The following is a 22,423-nucleotide window of genomic DNA, read 5'->3' as shown; positions in this document are numbered from 1 at the left end:
GCTATTTTTATCCTAAGCCATAATGGCACTGTACACAGCAAAACACAGTGTCAATATTAAGTACTACAACAAAAAAAGTGGTATTAACACAATCACACAACAATGCAATCATGTTAATAACCCATAAAATATAAAACACTATAAGCCACTGCACAATGAATTGGAATTTTACCACCCTGGGAGGGATAGTGAAACAACAGCTGGTCTGTTCAAGCAAAAGTAACCAATGGGAAAAACAAAATGTTGAACTGTCAGTTATGGCCTAGAGAAAAATGGGGAAGTGTAACAACCTTTCAGCCAAAAGGATATGTCCTTAGGCTATTCCAATTCTCAAACGTTAGCAGTTAAAAAAAAAAAACCTAAGTAGAGGGGAAAAAACATGGAAACCAAAATCCCTCAAATACAATAATATCCTACGTTTCAAATGTTGTTAGAAAAAAAAAAACATAAGTGAGGCAGCCCCCCTCTTCCTGATCAGCTCCTGTGTCCCTAGAATTATATTTCCTGGGTCTGTCTATTGTTTCCCAGGCTTTATGTCTAGAGTCACCTCATTAATTGTTGACTTGTATTATTCTTATTCATAAGCAATTGACTCCCTCTCTTAATTCCAGGTTGTTAATATTTAATTTTATTAGAGAAAATATGGCAAAACCAAGAATCACTAGGCAAATGAATCACAGAATTAAACTTTCCAATACTTCTCAATTAATCAACAATCATTTATTGAATAGTTACTATGTGCCACTCCCTACTGCAGATGCTGGGGATAGAAACAAAGATCGCAACAGTCCCTCAGAGAACTTACCATCAGGAAGACAGTTCCAAAATATACTTTCAAGTTAGAATACATTTTCATTCCATTTGATGTCTTTTGCTGAAGGATAGCCAACTTAGAAGTTCTGAATTTCATCTTCAGTTTCCTGACTTGCAGCCACCCAAAGCTTGGGATCTCCCCTAGTTCTACTAGCCCTGATGGGTGAATTTGCCAGGCCCAAGCCCCCATGCTACTTTCTGGCTATGTATTTACCATGACCCAACTCAAAAGCTTCCTACACATTCCAATAAACTTCTATGCATTATCTTTCTCCTTAAAATGTGAGTTCCTTGAAGGCAAGTTTGCTTGTGTTTTTATCATTGGTGCTTAGAATGGTCCTTGGTATACTGTGTCTAATAAATTCTTTTTCTCTCTATCTCAGCCAAACAGGAGTGAGAATATAGAAGTTTAATTCATAATATGGAGTAAAAGCCTATTTATTCTACAGGCTGTTGCAGGTTTTTCAGTGAAGTCTGACTGCCTGGTGCAACGGCCATATCAGTGGTGGGAACTGTGAGGTCTTGAGGTCACGTTTCTCAAGTCTTATCTTTTATAAGTACAAAGCACTATTGGCATGTGCCTAGTCTCCCCAGCAATATTGAAGTGCTCTCCCTATCACCATCACACACCATCCACCTCCTACCAAATATATCTCTAAAGAATCTTAGAAAGAGAGGAATTAGATGGACATGAGTGTTCAAGGCACCTGCAATATGAGAAAAATTGAGAAATTGGTCTTTGGACCTTTTTGGAAAATAATGAAAATGACAGACACCAGTAATGAAAGGGAATTACAACCAAACTAGTCTCTGAATTCCGTGATATGAGGGAAATCTAACCATTTGTAAACATCTTGAAAGTTTCTGTGGGTAATCACAAACAAATTCCTCAGATTTTGCTTTGATTCATCATATTCTCTCAGAATTGCACACACTCGTAATGAACAAGAATGTTAGGGAATTAAAAAACCTCTGGCAGCTGACTGCATAACTGAATTATACTGTCTATTGGGCAAAAGTGGAAAATGCATGCTCAGATTAACAGCTCTGAACACCTGCTGAATAGTGACTATAATCCTGATTCTTTCTGATGTTATGTACTGTAGTGACTAGAGGATCTGCCAGATTGTCCATTTATATATATGTATATATATTTGCTTTTTGGAAGGCAGTTGGGGTTAAGTCACTTGCCCAAGGTCACATGGCTAGTTTTTGTGTTAAGTGTCTGAGGTCGGATTTGAACTCAGGTCCTCCTGACTCCAGGGCTGGTGCTCTACTCACTGTACCACGTAGCTGCCTGCTTTGTCCATTTATATTAGGGCATCTCAATCCACTGAAGCCCAGGGCAATTGATTTATGTGAGGCATCCTTGGTCAACTCCATCACTGTGATAGGCTCTTCTGCTACCAAGTGTGTAGTATGATAGCTAGCCTTTGAATGAATCATAGGTAAGGACCTTGCTATCTTCTAATCTGCCTTGTTCATGGAGCTAGGGAAACACTTCCTCAGTGCATCTATATCCATCCTTATAGGGTGGCACATGGCCAGATGTGTGAATACCTGAGTACTGTGTACATCCTAAAATTGTCTGGAGCTTCTACAACATGTACATTTTTTTTTAACTTCTGCCATTACAAAGAATGCCCATTGAAACTTAGAAAAAGAAGTGGAATTGCTAAATTCCTCTTTTGCCAGTGTACTGCCAGTTTGAATCCCATTAGAATCTTCCCATATTTTTTCTTTCCCTTTCCCTTAGTGAGGGAAGGAATGTCTACTTCTAATGCAGAATATTATACCCTGTTGGGAGCAGTGACAGATTTTCCCAATAGGTTCTAGCATACAAAGACCTTCCAATAGTCCAGGTTCAGCATTTACTTGTGTTTAGCAGATCAATACTTTTCTCCAAATAAATAGTTTTTGGAAGGAACTAAGATAGACTGATTGACTCACTTTAATATGTGACAGAGTTCCATGTTGTCCCAGAATGCCTTTTGGTCTGTCTGTCCCACTAGTGGTAGAAATCATTGCTACTCTTAATCTAGATATCTCCCATAATGAGAATGGTCTAAAACTTCTTATGTAAGTCTTGTTTCTTCTGACATGACTCATTTTTAAAATTCTAAATCGATATAAATAGTTATTTGCCATGGTTTGCCATGGCTGGAAAAAGGTCACTGGAATTTGGTGCCTGACTATGAGGTAGTTACAGATAAGAACCTGGCAAATGTGTTTAAATCTGACTTTTATTTCATGCGCTTTGCAACTTTTGTGCATCTGCAATCTCATTAATGTTGTTATAATCCCTCTAATTGTATATGTTTTTATTTGAATAAGTTCAGAAAGTTAGATAAGCAGTTCTAGAAGATTCCTTAAGTGAGAAGGTGTTTGTAGAAGTCCATTTTCCTAGTCCTTACTTCTTTGGGATCTGTGTGTATTACTCATTATCATTGTCTTCCTCTTCATATAGCAACAACATTAGCAGGTTGACTGTATAGAGAGAAAGTTGCTCATACGTTTCTTTCTCATTACTTCTGGACAAATTCAGTAAACAGAAAATAAGTATGAGGTGAATATTTTCCCAGATGATTTTACTTAGGTTTATAGGATTTAGAGATCTAACTTAAATCTCCATGGCAAAGGTTTTTTCCCAGAGAAGAAAATTTAGATCTACTGAGGTTCATCTAAAGTCAGAGTTGTTTTAATTATTTGTTTATTTTAGTTTTCAATATTCATTTCCGTAAGATTTTGAGTTACAAATTTTCTCCCCATTTCTCCTCTACCCCACACCAAGATAGGAAGCCTACTGAATACCCCTTCCCCAAATCTGTTCTCTGTTATATCCTCCAGTCACCCCTAACTTTCTAGTAGGGCAAGATGGATTTCTATACCCCAGTGCCTGTATATCTTATTTCCCAGTTGCATGTAAAAAAACTGGAACACAATCTAATATGCTTCAGCTGAAGTGAAAGATGCAGGGATAACAATTATGGTCTCACACAAAACAAAAGCAAAATAGGCCTAATTAAGGGAGATAAACATGGAAACCACAATAAGCTAAAAGATACTATATACAATGAAGCAATATAAAAATTTTTACATCAAGTTTTTCTGATTAAGTTTTCACTTCTCATATTGGGTATATGACTGAGTCAAATTTATAAAAATGACAGTCATTCCCCAACTGACAAATGGTGAAAGGATCCAAACAGGCATTTTTCAGAGGAAGAGATCAAAGCTCTCTATGATCATATGAAAAAATACTCCAAATACTTACTGATTAAAGAAATGTAAATTAAAACAACTGTGAGATACCACCTCATGTCTATCAGAAATTACTTATGCTTGAGGAAATGAGGGAAAAATAGGTATACCAACGAACTGCTGAGTGGGATAGTCAACTGGTTCAGCCATTCTGAAGAACAGTTTGGAACTATGACCAAAGAATTATAAAGCCACATACCCTGTAATCCACTAAAACCACTACTAGATCTGTATCTTAAAGAGATAAATATTTATAGCAGTTCTGTGCTATCAAAGAAGTGGAAATCAAGAGGACACTCATCAATTGTGGAATAACTGAACAAATTTGCGTATATTATTGTGAGGGAGTACTATTGTGTTACAAGAAATGATGAGTAAAGTGCTTCCAGAGAAATATTGCAAGACCTATACAAAGTGAAGAAAAGTGAAATGAGAAGAACCATGAGATCATTGTGCACGTAACAACAATATTGCAGTGATGATGAGACTTGGCTATGCTCCTCGATATAATGATTCAAGACAATTCCAAAGGACTCATGATGAGCAAATGTTATCCACCTCCAGAGAGAGGGAACACTGATGAACTCTGAGTGAAAATTTAAATATAATTCTCTCACCTTATTTTTCTTGCTTTTTTGTTATATGGCTAATATGAAAGATATTTTGCTTGATTTCACATACATAATTGATATCATATGACTTGCTTTCTCAGTGGGTGGGGAAGGTGATAGGAGCTAGAAAGAGAATTTGGAATTAAAAATAGAAAAAGAAAAGAATGTTTAAAAAATAAGTAATGAAATAAAAAGAGAAAAAAACCTTTTTATATCATTTTAAAAAGGTAAATGTATGGGATTTTGCCTTCACAAAGATAAGGGTTACCTCTTCATTAGAGGCAAGAGTAAAGGATAAGATAATGGAGGAAGATACCTGAGTGATGTGAAATGAGAAGAGGAGAATTATCAGCTCCTGGCAAATAGCCATAATTTTTAAAATTAAAATATGAGATTGAGGAGGGCAGGGAACAATGATTTGCTGTGGAATACTTAAGAGGAGATGAGAAATTTTGCAAAAATCACGTTGGAGGACATAACCCGCCATTTATAGTGTAATAATTGATTACCTTGATGCAGAGAGAGCCCAATTAAGGGAAAATAATAGAAATTTGTAGTAGATTCAACTAGCAAAGTTTCATTATTTGTTCCAATTCCATTCAACAATACTTAGGGAGGAAGAAAAGAAATGAATGGTGGAAGAAATCCAGGTTTCGGCTTCATCAAGGTATGATTTATGACAAGACAAAAGAAAAGAAGGTTAAAGAGCAATATAGAGTTCAACAACCATTTAATATTTGGAAGGGAGGAGAGCACGATGATTGCATCAGGTGATGTTCTGGAAATGTATTGTGAGGGGTGGTGGTGGTAAAAAATTAGATGTCATGAAAAGGGTGAAAAACAGGATTACAGGTTATGAGGTATATAACAACATGGAATTATTTGAAATTATCATCAAGTAATGGAATTCATGAACATGGAAATGGAACATTTGTGTATATAGTTGAGGTAGAATAGAGGTGTACCTGATCATGATAAATTAGTAGATTGAGAAACTGAAAATTTGAGGTAACATCATTATGCATTGTTAAAGTCATGTTGTATTAGGGCAGGTGTTGGTGTGGAAAGCAAGACTTTGAGCTAGGCTCTGAGTCATTGAATAAAGAGAAAGAATATCCTTCAGGTAACTAGAGAATGGATACCAAGATAAGGATTATATAGTAAATTTGGATAAAATCAATCTCAAAAGAGGAGAGGTTGTTAAGTGATACTATTGGGAGAGAGTCTAGAAGTGACAAATTAGATCAATGAGAGAAGCAATCATGATATCTGTTCTATAAAGTAGTGATTTGCCATGAAAATATCCAAAAAGGGTCAAAGAACAATAAAGCATTGAGAACAGCAATAGAACTGATATCTAGGCACTTTGTTCATGGTTTTCTGGTAGTCTAAAAATTTTTACATTTTTCCTTTTCAAACTGTCTTCCAGGACAATTGTTTTTCCTATGAGATACATCACATATTTAGATTTTTTTTTCAGTTTTTTTTATTCTATTTTTCCATGTTTCATGGAGTTTGGTTTCATTTGGACAGTTCTAGTTTTCAAGGAGTTGTTTTCTTCATTAATATTTTTTCCCTCTTCTTCCAAGTTGTTAATTCTCATTTCATATCGATCTTCCTCTGTTCTCCCATTTTTCTTCCTAGTGATATCATTAAAAAAATAATTTTAAGTATTGGTAAACTATTGCTGTTACTCTTCTTAGAATTCTTATTTAACTTATTTCCAAGCTACATTTTTATTTGAGGTTTTGCTTCTAGATAGATTTATGTCATTTTTTCTTCTGGATTTGTGTCTTGGGCTTCCCTTTTGCCACAATAGCTCTTTATGGTGGTTTACTTTTTTGTTTGTTCATTCTTCCAGTCTTCTTTTTGACTTTGAACTTTTTGGTAGTGTTAGGCTGTACAGATTTCTGAAGGCATATTCTATCTAAATGTCTATTTTTTTATGTCCTGGTTCTCTCACAGCTCCATCTGGCAACATTCAAACTTTTAGTACTTCCAAAGTAATGTGATCTGCGCCAAGCTCTGCTTAATGCCCCCCTGGTCTAAACTCTGCAAGTTGTTGTCCCAGGTTTGGAAATGTCAGCTTGTCCTGCATTGGGATTTTCAGTAGGTTACTGAACACAGTTGGTATTAGCCTGTTAGAAGTCTCTGCAGGTTCAGAGTGACTGAATTTCAGACTCCCTTTTAGTTTGGGCCTCCTACTCTGGTCATCCCACTACAAGCTTCCATATTTATGAGGCACATTCAGTTTTTGCTCTGTTCCTGGGATCAGAGACACACAACTATGGTTTGCTTGGTACACAGTTAATGTCCATGCATGCAACCAGTTCTCTCCACCCTGGATCAGTGACTCAAAACTGGGCACTGGGTGACAGAGCTACCAGATGCCACTCATTCCTGCACCCTGTGTTAGTTCAGAGATCCCCTGGAATCTCTTTGTGCCTAAGTAATTTTGTTTTGCTGCCCTGTCTTGACTCTCTTTCAATCCCTGGGTGCCAGACAGAATCCATGCCTAGTGTCTGAACACCTCCCTATCTGGTTCCATAAGCACACAAAAAGAAACAATAAGTTACATTCAAGAACTACTTTCATTTTTCTCCCCATTAGGGAATTTAATTTGCAATGTCAAGGACAAATTTCTTTATTCATTGAAATTTTTTGCAATCATTTAATGGGAAAATATATCATCATTCTACAGTAGAAAACATTAGTTATTTAATTTTTTCCGAGACTGTCTACCATTGTGAAGAAATATTTATCTAGTATAATTTTTATTGTTGTGAGAGGAAGTATGTCATAGTGGATACAATGTTGGGCTTGGAGTCACAAAAAAATCTTTGTTTAAATCTCGCTTCTGACATTTTCTAGCTAAGTGACAATAGGCAAATAATGGAATTATAAAACTTCTGTTTGAAAGGATTTCATTGGTTACATATTTTAACCCATGCCTGAAAGAAATCTGACCATAACATACTTGATAATTGATCATTCATGCTGGTGCTAAAGGCTTCTAACAAAGAAGAATCTGCCATCTAAGACAATCAAGTCCACTTTTAGACAGTTCTAATTGTTAATAAGTTTTTCCCAACATTTAAGCCTAAATTTACCTTTTCACAACTTCTACAGATTACTTCTTATTCTGTCTTCTGGGGACCAATAAAATAATTTTAATACCTCCTCACTATGACAACCCTTCAAATACATGAACACAGCAATCAGGTTCCCACCTTCTTACCTCCTCTCTTGCCTTCATAAACAAACATTTTGCGGCCCTGATTCTTCTCTTTACAGTCAAAACGTTCACTGTTCTTTTCCTTCCTCAGGATGCTCTCCAGATTATAAATGTCCTTATAAATTATATAAATATAAATTATAAATGCCCTGGTAGTGCCCATACCTATTATTTCTGGTTATGGTATGACTAAATGGATGTGGAGTCAACTAAACTATACTTGCTCCTAGAAGCCACGCCTCTTCTTTTGAAGTCCAAGATCTTGCTACTGATACATATTGTACTTTTAAGTTCACCAAGATCTAGAGCTTTTATAGACAAATTGTTGTCCAACAAAGTCTACTCTATTCTATTCTAGCAATATTAATTGTTTCAATTGAATGAGTTTATATTTATCCATATCAAATTTTAACTGATTTGATTTAGTTCATTGAGGTATCCTGCAAAAATATTTTTGTATCTCACTTTGTTTTCAATTATTCTGTTCAAGAATTAAGACATTAGATTGAATAACATTCTCATAATTGAGTTAGCATGGCATTTATTCCTTGATCCAAATTAGTGGATGGGAAAAAAGTCACAGAGACTAAGCTAAGCCCAACTCAAGGTTGTTATCTTTCCCTGACTATCTATATTCCTTTCTTTTTATATGTATATGATTAGTAAAACCTTAGAATGTTTATTTCACACAAAACTCAGTAGGATTTCATTCATGTTGCTTCCATGCCCTCTACTTTCCTCAGATAGATTATGGATGCCCTAGGTGAGGGAAAGACCATATGTCTTATGGACACTATAGCTTTATTGCCTTTTTGAGCTAATCCTTAGGTGATACCCTAAAATCTTAGAATTTCTGGGGCAAAGGGGGAAGAAAGGTGATAGTTTCAGGGAATATAAAAGACTGGAGGGAGAAGAAGATGATGATGGAGGAAAGGGCCCAGAAGTGAGATAGATATACCTATTGAACATGATAGGAAACTGGTAATCTTCAGGAGTAAGAGAAAAGTTAAGACCAGAGAACCAAATACCAATACATCATAGAATCTTTTTTTCCAGAAGTCTTTTGAGGATATGTCTTCCAAACCCTTAACCATACCTCAGTGAGGTTCGGTCTAAGAGCTGGGGAAGTTAATAGCTGAGAAACAAATGGATCCCAAAAGGGTGGGCTTAAGAAAGGTAGGGAATGGAACCATCTCTGCTGGCCTTTCAGAGTCTCCCTAAGCAGGATTTCAACTGATAACTCTCATTCCTTGAGAGCGTCATATCTTGTTCAACTTCCATGGTATGACAAAAGATAGAATACACCACAAAAGCCAGAATGCAACAGAAATGAGTTGGTCTCAGAGATATCTAGAAGAGTAAAATTAACAGAGTAGAAGAAACAGCAAACACATACACGCACACGCACACAAGCACACACACACATGCACACACACAAGCACACACACACAAGCACGCACACACACACGCACGCACACACACGCACACGCACGCACACACACACGCACATGCACACACACACACAAGCACACACACTGAAGTACTTTTATAGAAAGGACACCATAAACAATTATAAGAGTGATTTTTTAAAAAAAGGAACAGAGTCTAACAGAGAAAAAATAGACAACTAAAACCAAAGGAAAGAATTGTAACAATGTACTTTGAAACAAAATGAAAATTCCCTAAAGAACATAAAAATATTACAAAAAATTCTCCAAGGACTCTAGATACAATAATGGATCAACTCCTAAAACCTCTAGAATGATGAATTAAATAAAAATCTCAAAGAAATGAGGACAGAAATAGGAAATGTTAAAGAAGAAATCAGTAAGTCTAATGAAATAATTTAGAGCATTGAAAAAAATTCCCTAAAACAGTAGATACCTTGAAAAAATGAGAATGACAAATTTTAATAAAAAACTATAGAAATAGAAGAAAAATTAATTGTAGAGTCAAAAACAACAAAATTATTATAACAATAAGAGCACTTCAAAAGAAGAATGCTTACCCAAAATATATTTATGCAAAGAAAAACCTAAAGTTATGAATCTTCCAAAAAAAAAAAGAACAACACAAAACTAATATGAAACAGGAAATCACAGAGGAAAATTGGAGAGAGATACTGGTAAGAGTGAGATATAATGCGTCATCATCACCATCATCATCATCGTCATCATCATTATCATGCTTAAATCTCTAGGAGATATTATACTTACACCTTAGAATTATGGTGCCAAACAAATTTGTTAGGATAGTAGGGGGGGGGGGAAGGATCAAGAATGAAAAGGAAAAACTTTGATATTCCATGGAAAAAAAATCAGATTGATCGAACTATTCTTAGTTTACAAGACATTCGAGGAAAATATTTATATGATATTCTAAAAATCAAAGATTAATGGCAGTCCCTTCCTCCCCAAGTACAATATATAGCTTGGCTAAATATAAATATCAAAGAAAATAACTGAAAGAGGAAGAACTAAAGTAACTCAGGTTATTCAACATGTGAACAAATTAAACCAAAGAAAGATAATTATGTTCATATAACAAATAAAGAATAATAAATGTAATATATGGTTTTATTTGCTTAGGGTGGGGCAAGGTCATAAGGGTGAGATGGAAGAGTCTTTTGATCTTTGTTTTTAAAAATAATCTTTCACATTTTCTGCAGAGCATTGAAGGGAAAAAAAGAATATTAGCAGACAAAAGGATATAAGGGGCAAATGGCATAAAGTGGAAAAATCAAGAAGAGGGTAGGAGGAAGAAGTAAATTAATTCTTCAATGTCACACAAAAGAATCACTTGGTAAATCAATATTATTTGTAAAGAGATAGTTCAGAGGACTTCACTTGGGATGGAGAAAGGGGAAGGGTAGGACAAGGATGTTCAAGAAATGATTGGCCAGCACTTGAAAAAAAAAGTGAATAGGAGATTTAAAATTACTTCTGTTGCTTTTGAGATGATGGAAGAATTAAGAATAGACTTGTGTGCTCAGATCACAGAGATTGAAGTGGGAGTTTGATCCTACCAACAGAGGGGGAATATTATGAGAGCCTCTGGTGATAACACTAAATCTGGAGGGTGTAAGTGAACTTGGTTGTAGGTAGTAAGGGTTAAACACTTTAGGAATTTAAATTATTCAAGTTTGGTCACATTTCTCAGAAATGTCTCCTATAAGGAAGTAGGAAGTGTTTTAAATCCTAGGTAGACTTGACTCTGAACAGAGCTCAGAGTGGGACAGAGTAATATGGGTTCTAAGGAAGGATGACATCAAAAGGAACAAGATAAGGAATAGAACTGTACCTGTAAGGATTTAGTTTATGTAGTCCTCCTCACTCCATCTCACTGACTCCATCTAAAATTAAAAATCCTCAGAATAAAGTCTTTCAAAAGAAGGGTCTTTAAGCACCATATATTTAGCAAGAAGGCTATGTTCCAAGGAGAGCAGCTAAAGCTAGATATACAAGAAAATAAGACAAAAGCACGATACAAGATTGTAAAGCCAAGCACAAGCAGCTTTCCAGAGGACTACTGCTGTGAACAGCTTTCAAGATTCTGATTACAGAGCATAGTGAACTCTCTATTCAATAACAAATCAGAGCAAAATATTCATAGAAAATCAAAATAGCATTCACAATGTTACAACTTATCACAGAAAATCAAAATACAACATTCACCATGTCCCAACTCAAAAACTTATTGCTAAAATGGCCACATAGTTTTCACCAAAGTGGTCACATAGTTTTAAACAAAGTACATTCATTTAGTCAATCACAAAATTCTTAATTCAGTCACAAAGTACAAAAGTCAAAGTTCCCCACCCCTAGGTCACAGTAAATCATAACATTCTCAATCAGTATACAGTATCCAAGTAAAGTCTTCTTTCAGCTTGACTCAAGGCTGGCTCTAGCTTCCATGGTTCCTTTTCCATGGTGCCAGCTCCAACTGTTACCTGGGTTCAAAGGCAGGCAATTCCCAGCTCCTTGTCTAGCTCCTTATCCAGTTCTTCATCACTATGGAACATCCCGTTCCATAGTGAAGTGGACAGTATCCAGAATACCTCAAGTCCTTCACAGTTCCTGTTTCTAGGAACACAAAGCTTGACAGAACCACAATAATATTCATGCACATTGCCGGCACCATCATCAATTCACTATCTACCTGTGAAATCAACACAGACCCACAAACAAGGTCCAAGAGGTCAACACAAATCATCAGTAAAGTCCCAGGACCTCCAAAACCCTCTTCCAGGACTTCCGTAGAAATATAACCAGAAAATCCTCTTTCAGGGCTTTCAGTAAGATCCCAGGGCTTCTATACAAAGTATCACAAACAAACAACACAGACAGAGCAGACAGAGTGCTGGGATACCATAAATTTTCTCCTTCTTGACTCTGCCACCACAAGAGTCCTCTTCTCAGTTCTGCTGTCCCTAGCCTGGGCCTCTCCTTATATATGGTCATTAGCTCCTCCTTTTCCTATTGCAAGAGTTCATGAGTTCTAGAGTTCACATGTTGTGGGTGCACAGATTCTGTTTCTTTTCTTTTTTTTTGCTTTTTGGAGGGGGAAAAGTGGGGCAATTGGAGTTAAGTGACTTGCCCAAGGTCACACAGCTAGTTTATTTTTGTGTTAAATGTCTGAGGTCAAATTTGAACTCAGGTCCTCCTGACTCCAAGGCCAGTGCTTTATTCACTGCGCCATCTAACAACCCCAAAGGATAATCTTTTTCTTTTCCTTTCCTCTTCTTTTTCTTTTTTTGCTTTTTGGAGGGGAAAAGGCAGGGCAACTGGGGTTAAGTGACTTGCCCAAAGTCACATGGCTAGTAAGTGTAGTAAGTGTTGAGTGTCTGAGGCCAGATTTGGACTCAGTTCCTCCTGACTCCAGGGCCTCTATTCACTTCACCACCTAGCCACCCCCACATTCTGTTTCTTAATAGATTTGATACAAGATTAAAAAAAAAAAAACTTGAACTGAAACAAAGTGTTAATTCAATAGCAGAAACAAGGTGGTAACTATTTCTGTTCTTGCCATTTCAAAGATAAAAAAAGTCATGAAATCAGAGAATTTAAATATTTAGAACTCCCACTCAGCCTTCCCATTATTAACTCACTACAGACATGCAGCACAATGAGGCCAAGTAAACTCTCTGGTCTATACCTCAATATGTGGTTGTGGGATCTTTGCCTGGTCCCACATCCTCCTCAAAGAAGTGACTTATCTTGAAACACACACACACACACACACACACACACACACACACTGGGAGGGAGAAGGTGATATAATTACATTGGGCTTGTCACAAATAATAGTAAAGTTTACATAAATCAAAGGTCAAATTAATGAAAATAAAGGAAGATCTTGTAAGCACAAAACCTATGGAGAGTACAGCAATGTTTTCATGACATTTAGAGACTTGAATTTCCTGAGTTTGAGAATATAGAATAAAGAAGGTAAGTGGAATGTTAGTTTCTTGAAGACAGAGGATAATTTTGTATTTGTATTCCTAATACCTAACATAGTGCTTGACACATACTAGGTGTTCAATGAATGCTAATTGATTGATTGATTAGAAATAATGGAGAAAGACTTAGAAATTATCAGCAACAATCATGTCTCAGTCACAGGGCTAAGTACGTCATAACAGGGATAAACTAAATCCATACATTTCTTTTAAGCCACTTTCCTCCCAGAATCCTGAAAAGTACTGAAATTAAATAATGTCTTTTGATACTTTCATCTGTTCAATCCATTTTCTGAAAGTGTAAATTGCCAATAGAATGATAAGAAACAGAACAGGTAGATGCTGCATAGTTCAAAGAGTAGAGGATATGCCAATTAACATAAGGTTGAAACTATAGATGTTCTCTTGCTTTCAAAGTTTAGAGAAAAGTTTAAACAAAGCATTTTAAAATGCTCATTAATAATTTATTAATGAGCATTTTAAAATCACTTAGCATATACCAGGCAATGTGTAATAAATACAACAAATACAAGTCAAGAGAAAGTTCCTCCCCTTAAGGAGTTTACATTCTTATACCAGATGACAACACATAAAAGGAAGCTGAAAGTGGGAGGGGGAACTCAGAAAGGATCTCTACCATGTGACAGGATGAAAAAGTCTTGATTGCAGTGTGGAGAGAAATGAAGAAATAGATGACCTGGTGCACCCTCCTTAAGTTAAGATTTTGAGAGAAACCATCCAATTAGAGGAAGGAGACAAAGGAAAGGAAGATTATTTCCAGCTATAAACTTAATAAAATTGTAAACCCCAAAGCAACATAGAATTATCATCAATTGTATGTACCTACCCATTGGCTATACTAAAGAGCAGTATAGTACAGAGTAATTCACGGTACAACTGTAATAATTTTCCTGAAAGGGAAAACTTTTTAAAAATCCTGCTATAGTAAACTGTCTAGTTATTTTCACCTCCTGAAGTTATAAGCAACAGGAAGTGCAAAAAATATTCAGTAAGTCTCTCTGTCTTCCAGGAGGCTGTTATTTAATATATGCCTTGGATTAAAGGGGAAACTTTAGTACATTATTCAGTTAAACACATGCTAATACTATATCCCTTTTCCAGGAAATGAAAGCTGTACCGTCATTCATGGTTTGTTTTTTATTTGATTATTCTTTTTTATAAATGATATGGTTTCTAACTGGAAGCTAGATTTTTTTTCCCTCATTCTAAAAGGATTAATCAGACAGACATTTGACTAATTAATATGGACAATGAATTAATGTTATTTACTGGTAGAGTGGGCCAAGAAAATTGATTACTAAAATCCATTGAGATACTAAGGGAGAATATATGATTTAACCATGTGAGCAACTAATTTTTTTTCTAGAACTGTAAGAGAATAATAAGTGTTTTTCCATAGTAAAAGGAAAATTAAAAAAATCATTATTTAAAAGCTCTCATTTGCAAATTATAGATAATTAAATGCATTCACTAAAGCTACACTTATAAAAAATGTTCTGACTTGATTATGAATTTTATGATTAAGTGAGTCTTAGTATGCAAATATTACTTAAGTTCATTTACATATGATTTTTAATTCACAAGTACATGCAATCATAGTGAAGTTATTTAAAATACAAAGATTTCTACCAGATAAATGATTATGATATCTAAACAGTAAGGTAGATAGTATAGAATTAAAAAATATTTTGAAATGTAATCATTTTTAAAAACAGCCAAACTGACAAATTTAGAATATAGAAAAGTACAATTTAAAGTACAACTATTTATATATGTGTAAATAAATGTATGTGTAGTGAAGATTATGACTAAATATTGAATTCTAGCTAATAACCAAAAATAGCAAAGAAAAAAGGGCAAATTCACGAATTTAGCTTTTGTTAACACTACTTTTCAAATTTTCACTCAGATCTTTTGCCTTTTTAAAGCTGTGAACATATTGATGTTATAAAATATATTACCAAACGAAGACTTTGTAAAGCCAAGCACAAGCAGCTTTCCAGAGTACTGCTGCTATGAACAGCTTTCAAGGTTCTGATAACACAGCATAGCAAACTCTCTATTCAATAACACATCAGAGCAAAACATTCACAGAAAATCAAGGTACAACATTCACAATGTTACAACTTATCTCAGAAAATCAAAATACAGCATTCACCATGTCACAACTCAACAATTTATCACTAAAATGGCCACATAGTTTTCACCAAAGTGGTCACATAGTTTTAAACAAAGTACATCATTTAGTAAGTCAATCATCTAGTAACTCAATCATTCAATCATCCTTAAGCCTCCTTAAGGGACACAAAGTACAAAAGTCAGAGTTCACCCATGGAGCACAATTAAGTTACAGTTTCAACAGTAACTACTCAGTATGCTCTTAAGGGGTAGTGGAAAGTACAAAAGCCATCCACCCTTAAGTCACAAGTAAATTACAATTTCATCAGTCACTACTCAGTACCCACGGAGAGGTCTTTTCATCTTGACTCAGGGCAGGCTTTCAGCTTCCATGGTTCCTCTCACATGGTCCCAGCTCCTGCCCAAATCTAATCAACTGCCACCTGACTTCAAAGGCAGACAGCACCCAGCTCCTTGTCTAGTTTTTCCTCTGTGCAGTTCCTGCTCCACATTGAAGCTCACAGCATCAAGTCCACGCCAAATCCTTCACAGTCTCTGTTACTGGGAAGACAAAGCTTAACAAAGCCACAAGAACATTCATACACATTAACAAAGTCACAACAACATTTATATAAAGTACTGGCACAGCAGTCATGCTTCCTCAGTCTTCAGCAGCTCCAGCTGGCCCTTGGAAGTCCTTAGGATCTCCAGCCGGCTCTCAGAAATCCTCAGCAACATAAGCTCTGTTCTCAAAATCAAAATCACTTTATCCAGCCTCCATGTGGCTTGCTCCAAGAAATTCTGTCTCAGTTCTCAATTCTCATTCCTTTTTTCGGTTCTTCTCAATTCTCAGTTTAGTCTTCAGTCCAGCAGCAGCTACCCTGCCTCCACAATGCTTACCCCAGGAAATTCTGACTGTCCAGCTTGTGCTCTTCCTTAAATATGGTATAGCTCCTCCCTGTTCAGCCCCTTCCTGTGATGTCAGCAACAGGGGATCTTACCTTCTGTTTCTTTAACAGGGGCTTAATTTCAAACTAGATGTTAAGTACCTCTTAGCTTGGCAATACAAAGGGATCTTCAAATTTCATTACTATTACAGGCTTCTGAAATTACCATTTTTTTTAAAAAAGCTCTTTTACAAACAGCTAATTTGGGGAATAAAAATATAAATATCAGCCATAGATTAATAATTTTCCTTTTATAGAACACAGAATCTTTGTCAAGAACCTTCAAAATTACCTTACACGAATGAGTTAACTATCTTTGATGATGATGACTATGGCTATGAGGCATCAAAACAATTATATAATTGAATCCATTCATCAAAGCCACATTTTACTATGCATTAGTAGCAATACGTTGGTCTGAATGTAGTTGTTTCTAACTTTTTGAAAATTGAGTACACTATGTGAAAATCCAAAGTATGAAACATAAATTAGAAAGTCTTTACTTACATTATTAAAATGTTCTTCATTTTACAAAAGTATCTGTTAGAGTTATTTTGAATGCTAAATTGTAAAATGATTCAACTTACAAAAAAATCATTTTATGCACCTCTTCAAGTACTTGTCTATCACATAAACTGAAGTACACTTGTTTTATGAAAAACTTAATAAAAATGCCATATCATAATGGTTTAGGGCAAAAAAAGGAGGGGATAGGGAAGTACACTTGTGAAATTCACATCTAAAACCTGCCCTTGGCATCAGAGGGAGTGATTAGAACATCTGACTTCCAAATCCCTCCCCAGGTCCTATAGAGCTTCCCTAGTCATTTAGATGTGTCTCTTTGAAAAACAGAAACAGCACTTAATGCATTAAAGTGCATTTGTTGAATTCACCTTCTATCAGATGTTTTTCAAAAAATAAGATAATTGCCAATGTTGAAATTGTGCTACTTAAAAGGATTTTGTAATCTATATTTCAAGCTCTGTCGTCTACTTTTATCCTTCTTTTCTTCATGAGGGAAGTTTTAAAGGTAATATAGCACTTGGAGGAGCTATTTTTAAAGTTCAATCCTCTGCTTTTCCTTTTTTTCTCCAATTCATCCTCCATTGCTTTCCTCCTCACATACAAACCACGACTCCACCTCCAGAGAAAAAATAATTACATAATATGACATATAAATTATTTTATATTGTATTATATTACATTATTAAATATTGTATTATGCATTATATTATGCATATGTTACATATTATATTGTATAATTTGACATTTTAGTGTCCCTGAGAAAAGGAAAAACAAAAGTCAGTGGGAAAAAAGTCTCTGGGGGCAGCTAGGTGGAGCAATGAATAGAGCATCAGCCCTGGAATCAAGAGGACCTGAGTTTTTCACACAGCCTCAGACACTTAACACTTACTAGCTGTGACCTTGGGCAAGTCACTTAACCCCAATCACCCTGCCTTTCCCCCTCCAAAAAGCAAAAAAAAAAGTCTCTGTTTAGATGAGAACATTTTTTTCTACTTTGTGTCTCTTAGTATCCTGAATATTTTTCACCTCAGAAAATTTAAGGTTATAATTTAATGGGAAAAGTGTTGAAGAGATTTGAGTTTAAATTCTACCTTCAACACCTACTAGGAGCATGAACAACTCAACCTTTTGAAGCCTCAATTTTTTTCACCTGTAAAATGAAGATAATGTTTTTAATATCTGTCTCACACAGTTATTATGACAAATGAAATAATGTATAGAAAACAATTTGCAAACCTTAAAAGAACTATAGAAATTTCAGTTATTGTTAGTATTTAATATTATCTACATATATGCTAAAAGTTGGAAGAGGTTTTGGAAAGGAGCTAATCAAACCCTTTCATTCTTATAAGTGGGCATCAGAGAGAATGTTTATTTTTTAAAATAATTAGCTGTTTCATTAATTTCCATAAGACAGTTTAAGAAGGGTAAAAAGCATCATTGGTTCTTGTTTTATAGCTACAGAAATCAGAGCACAAAGAATCTATGGAGTCATTTGAGCTCCCATAATATATTAGTGGCAGATCATGAGTCCAGTTTGAAACATTAGTAAATTCAATAAATTTATCAACTCTACCTTTTTTATATCATCTAAGAAGTTCTATTCATGTTATTTGCTGTTTCCAAATAAATTCCATACAACTTACCCTTCACTCTTATCTCAATAGCTTACCTTAAGACATACACAAATCTTCATGAGATCTCATGAGAAAGAATAGATCTAGGGTGGCCAGGTAGCACAGCAAGTAAGAGCACTGGCCCCAGTGTTGGGATGACCTGGGGATCTAATCTGGCCTCAGACACTTAGCACCCACCCAGAAATAACTGGCCATGTAACCTTGAGCAAGTTAATTAACCCCAATTGCTTTAAAAAAGCAGAAGTAGGGGCGGCCTGGTGGCACAGCGAGTAGGAACACTGGCTCCAGTGTCAGGATGACCTGGAGACCGAATCCTGGGCTCAGACACTTAGCACCCACCCAGAAACACCTGGCCGTGTAACCTTGAGCAAGTTACTTAACCCCGATTGCTTAAAAAAAAAAGTAGGAGTAGCAATCCTTATCTCAGATAAAGAAAAAGCAAAAAAAGATCCAATTAAAAGACATAAGGAAGGAAAATATATCCTTCTAAAAGGCACCATTGAGAATGAAGCAATATTATTAATTAACATATAGCACCAAGTGGTATAGCATCAAATTCCTAGAAGAGAAGGTAAGGGAATCAGAGGAAGAAATGGACAGCAAAACTATACTAGTCGGGACCTTAATCTTCCTCTCTCTGAACTTGATAAATCCAACCTCAAAATAAAAAAAAAAAGAACTTAAGGAGGTGAATAGAATTTTAGAGAGGGTAGGTATGATAGATCTCTGGAGAAAACTGAATGGGGATAAAAAGGAATATACATTTCTCTCAGCAGTATATGGCACATATACAAAAATCAACCATGTACTAGGACATAAAAACCTCACAATTCAGTGCAGAAAGGCAGAAATATTAAGTGCATCATTCTCTGACCATGATACAATAAAAATCATATGCAATAAAGGACCATGGAAAGACACACTAAAAACTAATTGGAAATTAAACAATTTAATCCTAAAGAATGAGTGGGTCAAACAAGAAATTATAGAAAATCAGTAACTTCGTTCAAGAGAATGACAATAATGAGACAACCTACCAAAATTTGTGGGATGCAGCAAAGGCAGTTCTTAGGGGAAGTTTTATATACCTGAGTTCATACATAAATAAATTAGAGAGAAGGAAGGTCAATGAATTGGGCATGCAATTGAAAAAGCTAGGAAAAAAAAAACAAATTGAAAATCCCCAATTAAATACTAAATAACAAAGGAGAGAGTAATAAAACTGAAATTAAGAAACCTACTGAATTAATAAATAAAACTAAAAGCTGCTTTTATGAAAAAAAAAATTGACAGACCCTTAGTCAATATGACAAAAAAGAAAGAAGAAAACCAAATTATGAATATCAAAAATGAAGAGTGAATCTACCTCCAATGAAGAGGAAATTAAAAGAATAATTAGGAATTATTTTACCTAACTATACGCACATAAATTTGCCAATCTTGGTGAAATAGATGAATATTTACCAAAACATAAGTTGCCAAGATTAACTGAAGAGGAAGTAAATTACTTAAATAACCCCATCTCAGAGAAAGAAATTGTACAAGCCATCAGTGAACTCCCTAGGAAAAAATCTCCAGAGCCAGACAGATTTACTAGTGAATTCTATCAAACATTTAAAGAACAATTGATTCCAATACTCTACAAACTATTTGGGAAAATTAATGAAGAAGGAGTCCTACCAAATTCTTTTTATGACACAAACATGGTACTGATACCTAAATCAGGAAGAGATAAAATGGAAAAAAAGAAAATTATAGACCAATTTCCCTTATGAATATAGATGCAAAAATTTTAAATAAAATATTAGCAAAAAGACTACAGCAAGTTATCACAAGAATCACTTAGAACAGGTAGTATTTATTCCAGCAATGCAAGGATGGTTTAATATTAGAAAAACCATCAGTATAATTGATCATATCCACAATAAAACTAGCAGGAACCACATGATTATCTCAATAGATGCAGAAAAGGCTTTTGACAAAGTACAACATTCATTCCTATTAAAAACACTAGAAAGTGTAGAAATTAATGAAGCCTTTATTAAAATAATAAGTAACATCTATTTAAAGCCATCAGCAAGTATTATATGTAATGGGGAGAAGCTAGAAGCATTTCCAATAAGATCAGGGGTGAAACAAGAGTGTCCACTATCACCCATCTTATTTAATCTGGTACTAGAAATGTTAGCAGTAGCAATTAGAGAAGAAAAAGAAATCAAAGGAATCAAATTAGGCAAAGAAGAGACCAAGCTATCACTCTTTGCGGATGATATGATGATATACTTAGAGAATCCTAAAGAATCAAGTAAAAAACTACTTGAGACAATAAATAAATTTGGCAAAGTAGCAGGATATAAAATAAAGCCACATAAATCCTCAGCATTCCTGTTTATTTCTAATGAAATCCAACAGCAAGAGATAGAAAGAGAAATTCCATTTAAAGTTACTATAGACATTATAAAATATTTGGAAATCTACCTGCCAAAACAAAGCCAGGACCTATATTAACATAACTACAAAACCCTTTTCACACAAATAAAGTCAGATCTAACTAAGTGGAAAAACATCAATTGCTCATGGCTGGGTAGAGGTTTTATAATAAAAATGACAATTTTACCGAAATTAAATTACATATTTAGTGCCATACCAATCAGTTCACCAAAAAAATATTTTATAGAGCTAGAAAAAATAGTAACAAAATTCATTTGGAAGAACAAAATGTCCAGAATATCAAGGTTATTAATGAAAAGAAATGTTAGGGAAGGTGGCTTAACTATGCCACATTTTAATCTGTATTATAAAGCACCAGTCACCAAAACTGGTACTGGCTAAGGAATAGAGTAGTGGATCAATGGAATAGATTGGGTACATGAGACTCAGCAGTAAATGACTATAATGATCTACTCTTTGATAAACCCAAGACCCCAGTTTTTCAGATAAGAACTCACTATTTGACAAAAACTGCTGGGAAAACTGGAATATAGTATGGCAGAAAGTGAGCATAGACCAATATCTAACACCATATACCAAAATTAAGTCTAAATGGGTGCATGATCTACATATAAAGGATGATACTGTCATCAATCTGGGAAAGCAAGGAATAGTTTACCTGTCAGATTTATGGAGAGGGGAAGAATTTATGACTAAACAAGAATTAGACAGCATTATAAAATGCAAAATGGATAACTCTGATTACATGCAACTGAAAAGCTTCTCTACAAAGCCAATGTAACTAAGATCAAGAGGGAAGTGGGAAATTGGGAAAGAATTTTTACAACCTATGTCTCTGATAAAGGCCTCATTTCTAACATATACAGAGAACTGAGTTAAATCTATAAGAATACAAGTTATTCTCCAATTGATAAATGGTCAAAGGATATGAACAGACAGTTCTCAGAGGAAGAAATTAAAGATATCTATTAGCATATGAAAAAAATATCTAAATCACTATCGATTAGAGAAATGCAAATCAAAACAACTCTGAGGTACCACATCTCACTGGTCAGACTGGCTAAAATGACAAAACAGGAAAATGATAAATGCTTGAGAGGGTATGGAAAAATTGGAACACTAATATGTTGCTGGTGGAGTTGTGAACTGATTCAACCATTCTGGAGAGCAATCTGGAACTATACCCAAAGGGCTATTAGTAATTTCATATTATTTGACCAAGCAATACCACTTCTAGGGTTGTATCCCAAAGAGATCACAGAAGCAGGACGAAGACCCATATGTACAAAAATATTTGTAGCAGCTCTTTTTGTGGTGGTAAAGAATTGGAAATTAAGGGGATGCCT

The sequence above is a fragment of the Petaurus breviceps genome, unplaced genomic scaffold, assembly GCF_028583685.1.
Source record: "Petaurus breviceps papuanus isolate PSGF00001 unplaced genomic scaffold, PetGlider_PUasm1.0 175, whole genome shotgun sequence".
NCBI lineage: Eukaryota > Metazoa > Chordata > Mammalia > Diprotodontia > Petauridae > Petaurus > Petaurus breviceps.
This window is presented reverse-complemented; position numbering follows the sequence as displayed.